The following is a 15,798-nucleotide window of genomic DNA, read 5'->3' on the forward strand; positions in this document are numbered from 1 at the left end:
AATGGAATGTGGCAATGCCCTTAGGAAAGAAGGGGAAGAGATGCTTCCCCAATACCTAAGGGGTCAGAAAAAGAATACTTAAAAGGATCTGCATTAATGGATGAATCAGTTAAAAGTGGCAGAAAATGGTTTTGTATATTTGAACTTTCAACATTCTTTTAATATAGCATTGTAACAATGTAGAATTAGCCTACCTTGTTGTTGTTTTTTCTGTCTGGTTTAGGGAAGGTTGATAATATTTGGTATTGGTATCCATCCATTCATCCATCCATCCACCCACTCACCCATCCATCCATCCATCCATCCATCCATCCATCCATCCATCCATCCATCTATCTATCTATCGATCGATCGCATCTCTCTCCATTTCTCTCCCCACTCTCTCTTTCTCTCTCTTTCCCACTCTCTCTGTCTCTCAAGGCTATGTATAACTCGGAGAATTCCATGATATTGATTTTTAAATTATTGAGTTCTATAATAAATACACAAATAGGCAGCTAGTATTATAGAGAATGAATAAGGTTTTAACAACAGAGGAAGAAACATCAATAAAATGCATCTCAGATATACCAAGTACTCTTATTACATATGCAAATGGGACAGCTCTGAAAGAGAATCACTGAAAGAGAATCATTACTCTGTCTTTGCCTTCACTTCACATAAAACTCAGATTGATGAAAAAAAATTATGAAACTGATAAACAAGAGAGGTAAAGTTTTTTATTATTTGATGCACAAGTTTCCAAAAATAATTGATGCTAAGATTAAGGAAGGTATTTTTGTTGGTCCACATATTGAATATGTCATCAATCACAAGCAGTTTGAAGATATATGAATGGGGCCATAAGAACCCCCAGGAACACTTTCAAGGATCTCATTGACAATTTTCTTGGTAACTATAAAGCACTATATTCATCTGGTTGACAAATGTTTTACAGCATACAAAACCACAAAGTGCAACATGTCACTGAAGATTCACATTCTGCATTCACACTCCATCTTCTGCATATATATTATTCTGCATTCACACTCCAACTTCTTTCCCAAAAATGTAGGTATAGTCAGTGACAAACATGTTGAAAGCTTTCACCAGGACATTGTCACAATGGAAGAACAATTATCAGGGCTACTGAACTCCATCAATACTGATTGACAATTTTTGCACATTGCAGTGAGATGCATCAGACACTGAGTACAAATGAAAATCAGCAGCAAACCAGTTGACTCTGTTGAACTCACGCTGCATGTTGCAAACTTTATGACATTAAATGCATTGTAGTCATTAAAAGTTAATTTCACATTTCTCAAGATTCCAACATTACCAAATTCCATCAAATTTAGCAAAAGCAAAACTTTTTTTGGGGGGGAAATGTTATTTGATATTATTATAAATATTGCTGCCATGTTGTAATATTACAATGTATTTTCCATAAAGCAATAGGGTAAGTGGGAGGCACAATCCAATTGCAAATGTATAAATAAAATGAAATCATATCTGAGGGAGTAATCTATTTTCAAAAGATCTCTTCTCAGACAAATTGGATTTTCTTGCTAATAACTTTCTAGATAAGTTGAATTTCAAATTCCCAGGCTTTGTGATGAATACCTGGAAATTTCAGGCACTGAAATATTATATTTCTGAAAGTTGGGGATGGATGATTTAACCTTGAATATTTGACATCTCTATTTCTCTTCCAGATTTAGATTACTGTATCCAATGTCCTGAAGAAAACTACTCTAACAAGAATCAGGATCTGTGCATTTAAAAACACACAGTCTTCTTGTCTTACAAAGAACCCTTAGGAATCACCTTGACCAGTGTTGCTGTCTTTTTTTCTTTCATCTCAGCTGTCGTTCTGGTAGTCTTCATTAAAACACAGGACACTCCCATTGTCAAAGCGAACAACCGGACCTTCACCTATACTCTTCTTGTTTCTCTCTTCTTCTCCTTCTTTTGCACTTTGTTTTTTGTTGGACAACCTGACCAAATAAAATGTCTCATGAGACAAACATCTTTTGGCATCATCTTCTCTATCACCCTTTGGGGAAAATGATCATAGTGGTCCTTGCTTTCATGGACACCAAACTAGGCTCCAAAATGAGGAAATGGGTGGGGAAAAGACTGGCCAGCACCATTGTTCTGTCTTGCTCGCTAATACAGATCACCATTTGTAGTGTGGCTGGCAATTTCTCCTTTGTTCCCAGACTCAGACATGAATTCCATGGCTGAAGAAATTATCTTAGAATATAATGAAAGCTCAGCCTACATGTTTTACATTGTCCTTGGTTATATGCAGGGGTGGGTTTCTACTGGTTCTGTCCACCTCTGTAGAATCAGTAGCTCTGAAGAGCAGCAGACATATAACCAGTTCTATGTTTGCTGATGTTTTTGCGCACCTGCCCACCCAGGCTCTTACCTGATCTTTATTTCCTGATTTTTCAACTTCAGCTGCTGAATGAGGCACAGCTGCAGTTAAAAAAACAGGAAAAGGGGGCTGTTTCAAAGGCTGCTCCTTGGCACGCAGTGTGCTAATGACGATTTACCGGTGTGCGGCTCACAGCGGGCAGGAAAGCTCGTAAATCCCGAACTGGTAGTTAACCCTGTTGTATCCCACCCCTGGTTATATGGGTTTCTTGGCTTCTATCAGCTTCATAGTGGCCTTTCTAGCCAGGAAGTTATCTGATAGCTTTAATGAAGCCAAATTTATCACTTTTAGTATGTTTTTTTTAATACTGTCTGGATGTTTTTGTTCCCATCCATCTGAGCCCCAAGGGGAAATACATGGTGGCTATGGAGATCTTCTCCATTTTGACCTCTGCAGCTGGATTACTTTGCTGCATCTTCTTTCCCAAATGCTACATAACTGTTATGAGACCTGATCTGAACAGAAAGGAGCAGCTAATAAAGAAACACATGTGATATCTTTTTGTTTATATTTATTTAGTACAGTTATTAGTCCAGTTACATCTGGAGCTTCTTTCAATTTTTAAATTTATTCAGAAACAGTACTCCCCCAAAAAAAATAATAATAATCAAGAACAATGTAAGCACTTCATATATATTTATATTTATATTGAATTGAACAGTGTCTTCCAACTGATCCAGAAGAAACACACTGGAATATAGTTTAGAATATTGGTGGAAGGAGAGAAGTGAGGGGGAAGATTATATTAAAAAATTAAACAACAGAAACGCATCACTATTTGTCTAAAATCTAAACAAATATTCTTGGTAGTTTTATGCTATGCAACAACGTAAAAGTGTAACATTTTAGAGTAAACCTGTTGGTAGGACCCACACCATTAATCCATTACTACAAGAGAGAAGGAAAAGAAAAAGTTTCTTTCAATTACGCACTATTTTTCTTTTCTGCAATCTCTTTCAAGCAGCTTCCCATATATATTTTTTCCTACATCCTACTTGTTCTCTTTTAATATATGCCAATTCTTCTTCTTAGCCCAAATGTAAGAATTTCCTACTTCCTCTTAGCTTTGCTTCTTAGTGGCATTCCATCCATGATTTCTCCCTATTTTAAATTTTGTTGTTAACAAAGATTATTTGTTATAACAAAGATTATAACTAATTCTTGGTTTGGAAATTCAACTGTTGTGAAATTCAACTGGGTGCCCGGTTGGGGTGTGTTTGAGCTGGAGGTATCGGGGGGGTCTGTTTGTGCCCAGGTGTTTGCCTGGCTTGTGGTGTGGAGATTTTTTTGTTTGCACTCTCAGATTTTTTTGTTTGCACACACACACATACACACACCCCGATACCTCCAGCTCAAACACACCCCAACCAGGCACCCAGATGAAACCTAGCTTCCTAATAAATGATAGCCGTCTGTTTACTCGAAGCCAAGCCACACTAAAAGCCTCCAATACAAGAAACACAATGTTGCCTGCCAATCAAGACAAAAAAAGCTACAAAACAGACAGAAGATATTAGAAACACCAATCAAGCAGAACACAGCAAACTCCAAGACCAATAAACACAGACCAAGACTCCCAACCAATCAGGATGAAGAAAAAACCATTCTGGCCCAGCAGTAGGCTAGCATCACTACCCACTTCAAACCCTCCCCCAGCAACTAAGACTAACCTGAGCACAACCAAGCCCCCACCTGAACAGAACACTCCTCCAGCCAATCAGAACACGGCCAATCCCCCAACCAATGAGAACACAGCCAAACCCCCAACCAATGAGAACACAGCCAAGCCCCCACCCAATCAAGTCACACCCCCACTAGCAGTTAAAAGGAAGAAGCAGCTGCAAGCTCACATCACTCTGAGAAGCACAGAGCCGAAGACACAAGCCTGAAGATGATGAATGAGACTTCATCAAAACGTTGCCTAGATACTTCCAATCTTACGCAGGAGAAAACCCGAACAACCAAAGATCCACATACAAATACCCGTGAGAACCTCAGAAAACATATATATATATATATATTTGAAAGATAATGAAGCCTTTTCATTAATTCCACCCCCCCACATTTTGGAAGCCTACTTTAAATGCAAACCTGGCTTCCATGTCATGCCATCTATACCATCTATACTAGTACGAGGAAGGAAAACTTGTTCTTTTTCTCGTATTTATGTTATTTATTTGTTTGCTTGTTTATTTATTTTCATTGGTCTTCTTTGCTTTTGAGAACTGTCTTTTCTGAGGGGGCTGTCAATATATTTTGACTGCTACACAAAATGTCACAAAAGCATTTACACCAAGATGAGATCATGATCTTTTTGCTACAATTTTTGCTGCAAAAAAACAGTTGATCCAGGGATGGTGTACCCTGTAATAGACCAAGTTTAATTCTACTTTTCTGGACTCTAGGGATTTCCAAAGAACAGAGCAAAACAGGAATCTAATCAAGAGTGATTATGCTGGACTTTGTTTTTCTTGTATATTTCTACATTTAGCACACCCAAGAGAAAGAGCCAAAATGTTAGGTTGTTCTATATTTAAAAACCATATCAATGATCATTTGGGCAAAGCACATCTGTGATTTGCTATGTTACTCTTCAGGCTGTGCATGATAATATGGCTTTTTCAGGTGATGTGCTATCATTGGGCATGCACCATTGGCAACCCTAGTATTAAATACAAGTCTTACCATTCAGGTGATTTCATCATTGGTGGCATTATTTCTCTGATCTACATGATGTCTGATCAAGTCACCTTTAAAAAACTTCCATCTGAAGAACTTCTTGATGATCCCATGTATGTATCTGTCATTATTAACTCCCTAATCTGGCTGGCTGAAGATAATATATTTTAGGGAAAGAATAAATGATTGAAATGTAACTTTTATCTCCTTTCAGTTATTCTGTTCTATTTCTGGTATCATAATTATTGGATTAACACCAAGACAATGATTTTGTTCCACTTTATTTCATCTTCATTAAAGCTATATAAGGTCTTGCTTAACAGATACCTGAGTGATTCCCAAACCTCTGCTTTATAGTTTACCGATGCTTCTGTCCCAAACTTCCATGACACACTACTTCCAACATAATACTGTATGTCTATAACTGATCAGATCACATCCTGCACAGAAAATTTGTGTGACATAGTCCTAAAGTTAATCAATTTATTTTGGAGACTCAACACAAATTCAATGCAGAAGAATTTCTGCTATTTACATTATGGTCTATGTTTTTTTAATAAATTTTTATTGGTTTTTAAGACAAACATAGACAGACAAAACATAAAAACATCAAGCCATATTCCATATATATACATACAGTGTGTCGGTTGGTTTACAAATTGTTTTGTGCTTCCATTTTGTAGTCTTCAATTACAATTACATTGTATATATTCTCATATTTTCAATCAAATATTAAGTACATTAATATTGTTAATCAATCATTTGACTATACTTTTATTCATTCATGTTTTACGAAATAATCCATATTTTACTTAATTTGTTTTATGATAGTTCATTTTATCATCTCAAATCTATCGTACAATCATTTTGTAGATATAATAAGAAAAGAATACATCTTTATGTATTTATTATTTTCTAAGAATCTACATATTTCATTACCATGTTTTATTGTCTAACCATTGATAGAATAGTTCCCAAATTTTATAAAATTGTTTATCATCTTGTTCTCTGATTTCAAATGTCAATCTACTCATTTTAGCACATTCCAATATTTTCTTAATGATTTCCTCCTGTAATGGTATTTTCTCATTTTTCCAGTTTTTAGCAAACACAATCCTAGCCGCTGTTAATACATTTACAATCAGGTATTTCAATTCTTTACTATATATTTCATATATAGTAAACTCCCAATAAAAATATCTCTGATTTCAAGTCTATATGCTTTTTTGTCATTTTTTCCAACCACGTGTGGATTTTAGTCCAATATTTTTTGGCATCCGCACAAGTCCACCACATATGGTAATATGAGCCTGGTATCTGATGACATTTCCAACATTTTTTGGATTTGTTCTTGAAAATTCTTGCTATTCTTCTTGGGGGGAAATTCCACATGTAAAACATCTTATACAAATTTTCTTTATATGCTGTTGACATTGTCATCTTATAATTTTGAGACCACAATTTTTGCCATTTCTCTAGATCAATCCCATGTCCAAAATTCTTCCCACAAGCAATCATAGTTTCTTTAACTTGTTCTTCTTCTAGTTTAATTTCTAATAAGTATCCATATATCTTTTTAATCACCTTTTCATCAGTACCTGTCAAAATCTTATCTAAATCAGTCAGTTTATCGTAGAAACCTTCTGTTTTAGAATCTTTGTCATACCTTGAATGTATTTGCGCATATGAAAACCAATTCATCTTTATACCTTGTTCCTCTAATTTTTGCATAGATTTAAGTTCACCCTTTTCATTCAATATTTCACCATATCTAACTGTTTGTTCCTTTTTATATATTATAGGATAGGAAAATGCTTCAATGGTCGATAACCAAACTGGAATTTTCAAATAACATTGTCTTTTGATCTTCTCCCAATTTAACCACAAAGATATATAATGTCTTGTAAAATAGCCCTGCGTTTTAGTTCCCTTATACCATAGAAAGGCATGCCAGCCCAACAACAAATCATGACCTTCTAATGTCAACAATCTAGTGTTTCTTAGTGTTATCCATTCCTTGGCCCACATCAGCTTTGCAGCTTGATAGTACAACTCCCAATCAGGCAAGCCAAAACCTCCTCTAATTCTGGCATCTTGTAAAAGTTTTAACTTTATTCTCGCTTTCTTACCTTGCCATATATATTTCAACACAATTTTATTTAAATCTTCAAAATAATCTTTTCCAAGCCTAACTGGAATTGTTTGGAACAAATATAAAATTCTGGGTAGTATATTCATCTTGATTGTTGATATTCTCCCTATTAATGACAGTTGTAAATTCTCCCATTTCGCCAAATCTAGCGCTATCTGCTGCTTAATTTTGATATAATTATTCTATTTTAATGTATTACATCTTGCTGTCAAATGTATCCCCAAGTACTTGATCTTATTCGTGACCTGAATTTTCAGTACATCCACCAGTTCTTCCTTTTGTCCTGATAGCATGTTCTTTGTCAAGATCTTTGTTTTATCTTTATTTATTTTCAAACCAGCCACCTTTCCATATACCTCTATCTTTTCTATCAGTTTTGATGCTGTTTCTAGTGGATCTTCTAAAATGAAAACCAGATCATCTGCGAATGATTGCAACTTGAATTCTTCCTTTTTAATTTTCATCCCTTTTATATCCTTCTCTAATATTTCTGTTTAACACTTCCAAGGTTAACACAAACAACAAAGGTGATAGTGTGCACCCTTGTCTTGTTCCTTTTCTTATATCAATAGAGTCTGTCAGTTCTCCTTCTATCATTACCTTTGCTGTTTGGTTATGATATATAGCTTCTATTGCTTGAATAAATTTTTTACCAAAGCCCATCTGTTCGAGCTGTAATAACATGAATTGCCAATTCACATTATCAAATGCCTTCTGTGCATCTAAAAATATCAAAGCCATTTGCTTTTCAGGGTGTGCCTCGTAGTATTCCAAAGTGTCCAAGATTACTCTCATATTGTCTTTAATTTGTCTCTTTGGCAGAAATCCATTTTGATCAGGGTGGATAAAATTGTTTAAGTATTTTGTAAGTCTTTCTGAAGCAAAATTTTGAAGCAAAAATTTTATAATCTGCATTTAGTAAGGAAATAGGTCTACAGTTCTTGATTTGTAATGGATTGGCCTCCTCTTTTGGGACTAGTGTAATATAAGCTTCTGACAATGATTTGGGTATCTTCTTCTCAACATAACTTCATTCATAACTTCTAGCAATGGAAGGTTCAACGATTCTTGTAGTGTTTTATAAAATTCTGCCGGAAGTCCATCTGGGCCTGGTGCCTTTCCATTGTTTTGCTTCTTAAGTGCTTCAGTTAACTCCATCATCGTTATATTGCTTTCTAACATTGTTTCAATCTCTGTAGGTATCTGGGGTAGATTAGCATTCTGTAAGTACTGTTTAACTCTTTCCTCATCAATATTCTCTTGTGTGTATAGTTTCCCATTATAGTCTCATATAATTTCCTTCTTGTCTTTACTACCATACTTGGTAGTAAACTTGGCCTTGGTCATCTATTAATTGCAATATTTCCTTGATTCTTTCTCCTTTCTCAATTTGTATGCTAACCATCTACCTGGTTTATTTGCATCTTCAAAATAGTTCTGTTTCGCACTTCTGATTTTCTGTGCTAGTTCTTCTTTTTCCATTAGTCCCATTTTATGTTTAATTATATCCATCTTTAACTTAATGTCCTTTTTCTGTGGCATTTTCTGTAGCTCTTTTTCAAGTCCTTTATACTCATCATCTAAAGCCTTAGAGGCTAGTCTTTTCATGGTATTTCTTTTCCTTGTATAGTCTATTAACAAGCTTCTGGCATATGCAGCCCATACATTCTGCATTGATGTATCTTCTTTTTTGTTTTCTCTAAAGAAAAAAAGCCAATTCTTTCTCCATCCATTGTGTGAAGTCTTTTTCCTTTAATATAGTATTATTTAACATCCATCTAGATCTTCTTCTTTGTCCTTTCCATTTAATTGTCATTTGGATTGTGATCTGCCCAAGTACTTGTTTCAATATTTATTTCTTGCATTTTGGCTAACAATTCTATTGATATCCATATCATGTCTTTTCTGGACCATGATAAATGTCTGTTTGAATAGAAGGTGTATTGTTTAGTCTTAGCATTTCTTTCTCTCCATGTATCTTTTAAATTTATTTCATCTATCATTTAAAAAAAGGATTTAGGGAGAGTCTTTCTGTTTTGCTTTGTTGTTTTCTGTACTGTATAGTCCAATTTATTATCTACAATTCCATTAAAGTCTCCCATCATAACAATATTAGCATAGTCCAGTTCAATTATTTTCATATGTAATTTTCTATAAAATTCTTCTTGATTGTCATTCGGGGCATAGATTGCAATTCGGAGTGTTTTCATATTATTGTCCATTATTTCCACCATTAGTAATCTTCAATTGTCATCGGTATAGATCAATTTTGCTGGGATAATATCTTTAATGTATAAAACCATTCCTCTTTTCTTGCATTGTGTCAAAGAAGTAAATATTTTCCCTAATTTTGGCTGTATCAGCAATTGTTCATGTTGCTTTTTAATATGTACTTCTTGTAGGCAGATTATATCAAATTTTAATTTCTCTAATTTATGGAAAGTTTTCCTTCTTTTAACAGCTGAGTTAAGTCCATTTATGTAAATTGTAATCAGTTTTTTCTCTTCCATGGTTATATTTTGTAGTTAGGTTTAGCAGCTCTCGTAGTTCTTGGTTCACACTGTTCTTTGACTTCCACCATTCTGCCTACTGCACCTTCTTCCTTTTCAGTCACTATTTTGCAGTCCTCTTGGAATTCAATTAGTGACATTTCTTTTTCTGCCTCCTCCTCTTTCCCTCCAAAATATTCTTTATAAAATAATACAGCTTTCTCAATTGAGTCAATTCTATGTCTCTGTTCTTGCCATGTGAACATTAAATCTTCTGGAATCAGCCATCTATAGTTCACCTCTTTTTTAAGTAGAATTTTAGTCAGAAATCGGTATTCTCTTCTTATCTCTCTCACTTTTCTGGGTATTTGTTTTAAAACCAGAATCTCCTTGCCCTTATTTCAACGTTTTCTCTCTTGCCACTTGCAATATTTGTGTTTTAATGGGTTTCTTTGTAAATCTAATGTGAACTTCACTTGGTAAGCTATTTCTCATTGCATATTTTGTGAAGACTCGATAAACCTCATCTATTCCATCCATCATCTTCACTTTAGTTATTTCCAGAGGTTTAGCCAAAATTTCTATCATTATCTCAGCTAGGTTTTGTCCCTTTTCTTCCTCTATGTTTTGGAATCTGAGATAAAATTCTGATCTGTCCATCTCCCATCTCAACACCCCACTTTTATCTTGTTCAACTACAGTTAATCTGCTATCAATATCTCCAATCTTCTTATCTCTTTGTTTATCTTCTTCAATTTTTTGGAATCTCTCATCATACTTCATCATCATTTGTTGAATGTTCTCCACCTTTTCATCAGTTTTTCCTGTTTTTGTTCAATGTTCTCTGTTCTCTTTTCAATATTCTCTGTTCTTATTTGTATATTTTGAATTCCTTGCATAATCATCTGCAGCGTGACTTTTTCCTGTTCTTTTTCTTGCTGTACATTGTCTGTATTGAGCGTTGTCCTCCAGATGGTGAAGAGGAAGAAGTAGAAGTTGAGAAACAAGGGGCTGTTGTTTTCCTACTCATTTCAGACAATTCAAAATCTTCAGGTTCTTCTAGACTTTAATCTACTTGTGAAATAACCAATTGTAATTCCAAGTAAAAATAGTGGGAAAAAAGAAGCCAAATAATAATAATAATAATAATAATAATAAAAATCAGGTTCTTGCATACCTTAATCCAGCGATTGGTTAGATAGCAGTAAAAACTCAAAAATGGAAGAAAAACACACAAAGAAAGAAAAAATGTTAAATCCTGGAACAGGCGGAAAAATAAAAAATAAAAAACTAAAGAAGAGAAAAGAAAAGTTCTTCAGGTTCTTCAACACCTTAATCCAATTAAAAAGTCTCAGGTATAAAAGCATGCATAACAAAAAAAGAAAGCCACAAAAAAAAAAAAAAACAATATGGAAGGTAAATAGAAAAAAAAATACAAGGGAGGGAGAGAGAAAAAAGAAAAGAGACTACTCCCTTAAAAAAAGAAAAGAAAAAGGAAGGAAATCATTAGACTTCAAAAACAAAAAGAAAGACAAAAACAAGTTCCAAAAGGCCAGAGATCCAAATAGCTATTACAAAAAGTAAGCTACTAAGGAGGGGGTTTGTTAAAGTAAGAAATAGCCCAGCTTCAAAAAAGTAAAAAGAGCACACTGCACCTTGTTTGGTTATCCAAGGGTTTTGTTAAAATGTATAACTCTCTTCTCCAGAGTCTTATTTATTTATTTATTTATTTATTTATTTATTTATTTATTTATCTATCTATCTATCTATCTATCTATCTATCTATCTATCTATCTATCTATCTATCTATCTATCTATCTATCTATCTATCTATTTATTTGATTTGCCAATTGTTTACAAGATAATAAGTATAAGTGTATACATAGTTGTGAATACATGAAATGGGTACATATAAGAAAAATAAGAAGAATAAGAGAAACAATAGGACAGGGACGGTAGGCACGTTGGTGCGCTTTATGCACGCCCCTACAGACCTCTTAGGAAAGGGGTGAGGTCAATAGTAGACAGTCTAAGGTTAAAGTTTTTGGGGTTTGGGGAAGAAACTAGAGTCGGGTAGAGTATTCCAGACATTGACCACTCTATTGCTGAAGTCGTATTTCCTGCAATCAAGTTTGGTGCGGTTAACTTTGAGTTTGTATCTATTGTGTGCTCTTGTGTTGTTATGGTTGAAGCTGAAGTATTCATTGACAGGTAGGACATTGCAATGTATGATTTTATATACCATGCTTAAATCAGACCGAAGACGGCGTAATTCAAGGTTTTCTAGTTCTAGAATTTCAAGTCTGGTGGCATAAGGTATTCTACAACGCAGTAGAGGAGTGGAGAACTCTTCTTGTGAAATATTTCTGGACTTTCTCAATTGTGCTAATATCAGATACGTAATGTGGGTTCCAGACTGATGAACTGTATTCGAGTATTGGTCTAGCAAATGTTTTGTATGCTCTGGTTAGTAGTGTGATATTACCAGAGAAAAAGCTACGTAGGATTAGGTTAACAACTCTTAATGCCTTTTTGGCTATGTAGTTGCAGTGGGCTCTAGCACTTAGATCATTAGAGGTGAGTATTCCAAGGTCCTTTACAGAGCTTGGGTCATCAACAAGATCTTGACTATTCAGCTTGTATTTTATTTTCTGATTTTTTTGCCAATATGTAAGACAGAGCATTTATTTGTTGAGATTTGAAGTTGCCATTTGTTTGACCATTCTGATACATAGTCAAGATCTTTTTGTAGGGTAGCAGTATTGTCTGTGGTATTGAACAGCTTTACATCATCAGCGAAAAAGAACACAATTGCTCTTAATATGATCACAGAGGTCATTTATGTAGAGTATGAAGAGAGTTGGTCCTAGAACACTGCCTTGGGGGACACCACTATTGACAGGTACAGAATTTGATAGGACGCTCCCAATTTTGACCATTTGTTGTCTGTTTGCCAGGAATGCTTCTATCCAGTTATTCAGTTGTCCAGAGATACCATAGGATTTTATTTTTAGGAGTAGTTTGTCATGTACCACTGAATCAAAGGCTTTACAGAAGTCTATGTAGATTGCGTCTATTGCTTTGCCCTGGTCGAGTTGTGTCGTCCATATGTTTTTGCAGTGTAAGAGTTGTAGATTACAGGATAGTTTTTTTCTGAAACCAAATTGTTTATTGGAGAGTAGGTTGTTTGTCTCTAAGTGGAGGATGATGGATTGGTTAATAATTGATTCCATGACTTTACAGGTGACGCAGCATAAGGAGATTGGCCTGTAATTTTCAACTAGGCTTGGGTCTCCCTTTTTGAAGATGGGGATGACTGTGGCTTGTGACCATAGGTTAGGCAAGGAGCTGGTCCTGAAAGATTTTTCAAAGATTATGCTTAGAGGTTTGGCTATGGCAGTGGATAGCTTTTTAAGAAGTAGGCACATATTCCATCCGGTCCAGTAGATAGAGGTGGTTTTAGATTGTGTAGTGCTTTTTCAACATTGTCTTCTGTAAAATCGATATGTATTAGATCATTGTTGTTATCTGTGGTACGGCTAGGAAATACTGGGCATGATCCATTGCTGTGTTTACAAATACTGAGCCGAAGAATGTGTTAAAGATGTTGGCTTTAATGGTGTCGTCGTTGCAGTCTTTACCATCAGGTCCTATCAAGGGTGGGATAGACCTTGAGTCTTTTAGTTTGTTGTTTACAAAATTGTAAAAAGCACGGGTGGAATTGGTGCTTAGAAGGTTTTCCTCTTGTTTAATGTGATAATTGATGCATTCGGTCTTTATCTGGTGGCATAAATTTTTGTATCGGCTTTTGAAATTGGCAACGTGACCAGATTTGTTTTTCCGCCAGAGTGATCTCTTTTTGGATTGAAGTTTCCTTATTGTTATGGGTAATCTGCTTTTTTGTTTTGTTTTGGGAGTTGTTGTTGGTACATATAGTTTGATGACTCTTTTGACTTCAAGTAAAAATATGTTGTAATGGTCTTCAACAGTGTTGCATCCAGTGAATAGAGATTGCCAATCAAGGGATGAGAGATCGTTGTCTATAAGATCATAGTTGCCTTTTTTGAATTTACAATTGGGGATTACATCATTGTGGTGATTTTTGTGTGGGCGTATGTTGAGACAAAAGTCAATCATATTGTGGTCACTGCTGGAAAAGGGTTCTTTAGTTTGTATTCCGTAAATTAAATTCAAACTATTGCAGAAGATGAGATCAAGGCAGTTGTTTAGTCTAGTGTTGTTGGTTACTAGTTGTTCCAGTCCCAGATTTGTAATAGCATTGTAGAAGTGTGTATGATTTCAGTTGTACAATCATTTAGGGTCCAGTCAATATGAGGTAGATTGAAATCGCCAAGAAAGCTAAAAGGGTATGGGCAGGATGCAGCCCATGTTAGTAATGTATTTAGCTTGTTTACATGTTCGATGTCATAATCAGGTGCTCTGTAACATAGTAAGAATCGAATTGTGATATTTAAGGATAGTTCACAGATGATGGTCTCAGGAAGAGCAAGCTCCTGGGTAACTTGGATATTTTTTAGATGTAAGGACTTTTTATAGAAGATAGCAACACCACCTCCTGTACGAATTTCACGATCTGATCGGTAAACATGATAGTCTCTTACTGTGGTAATGGAGTCTTATTACCTTTTTTTTCTATAAACTTCAACACCAGACTCCAACTATTGATAGAAACCCAGAAGAGCACCTGCAACAATATTCTCCCATCCTCTTCCCTCTATCTTATCAAACAGGCAATGTCCTTGAAAAGAAGTCTCAGTTCTTTCTCAGCTTTGTCTGGTCAAGAAAAAAAAGAGATAGAATATTTCCAAGCCTCTAGTTGGCAGTGTTACAAAGTTTCTTCTGCTTTCACTTTCACCCTCCTTTTCCAAACAAGATATAATAAAAATTAATTAAAAATGGAAGAAGATATTTAAAAAGATGACTAGAAGGGAGTCTCTAGCCTAAAATATTATAAAGTCAAAAAAGAAAGAAAGAATAGGTGGAAGAAGAGAAAAAAAATAGTCCCGTTTCAAAATCTAAAATCATGTGTAAAAAATCCAGCAATGAGAAAAAAAATAAAAAAAAATATTACTTTGACTTCCTGTTTAAAATTGCTGCTTAATCACTTCTGTCAAAACTTTAACAGATTATTTCTTTTCCTTAGGGTGTCCTTTCAAATCTTAAAATAAAGAAAAAATTTTCACCAACCAGCACACTTTCTCTTTCCGTTCTCTTTCATTTTGGAGCTGTCCCAACTTCAGCAGCTTTAATGGCTGCCTCTTTGCCGCTGACAAAAGAGCTTCTCCTGTATCTACCAGGGACTTTGCGGTGTCCCTGGGATCTACAGGGTGCACTCTTTACATTCACCATCTCTTCGGGATGGTTTAGATCCGTTTGGACCGTCCAGGAGCAAAGATATCAGCAGCGATCTCAGATCTCCAAGATTGCATGCCGTATCGTCGCGATGCCCATTATGTGTCTATGTTTATAGTTTTGGATCTATGTCACTATTTTTTTATTGATTTATTGCCTGGAATTCATCAGTGAAAAATAGGAAGAGATCTAATAGTTGCCCAGCCAATAGTTGTCCATTACTTTTACAATATTTAGAAAGGATTTTGTGTCTTCCACTGAATTTTCCCTTGACAAGTGTTGGGGTCTAGTCCATCTGAAACTTAACCCTTCTCTAGTCAAAAACTCTGGACAATGACTGGACAATGTTTCCTTTATAGGTTTTAGAAATTACCACTCCTAATAAGGCTCAACATAAAACATCTGTTCTTTCAAAATGAGATAGAAATATCCCAATACTATCAAACATTGCAAAAGATAATTTAGTGTAGTCAAAGATATGGATACCAAAGAGGTTATGTGCCAAATAGCTGGATCTATATTGAATTTATGGCATAGAGAGGACAAGTTTTTTTTCTACAGATTGTCTATCCTTGGGGGGGTTTCAGAGTTTATTTTTGCTTATTGCTGTTGACAAAGATTAATAAATTGAAATGTAATAAATTGTCTCTTTGGAAATGCAGTCATTGTAACAGATGCAT

The sequence above is a fragment of the Notechis scutatus genome, chromosome Z (genome assembly GCF_049901735.1).
Source record: "Notechis scutatus isolate UNSWTSFEM ecotype Mainland chromosome Z, rNotScu1.2, whole genome shotgun sequence".
NCBI classification, from domain to species: Eukaryota; Metazoa; Chordata; class Lepidosauria; order Squamata; family Elapidae; genus Notechis; species Notechis scutatus.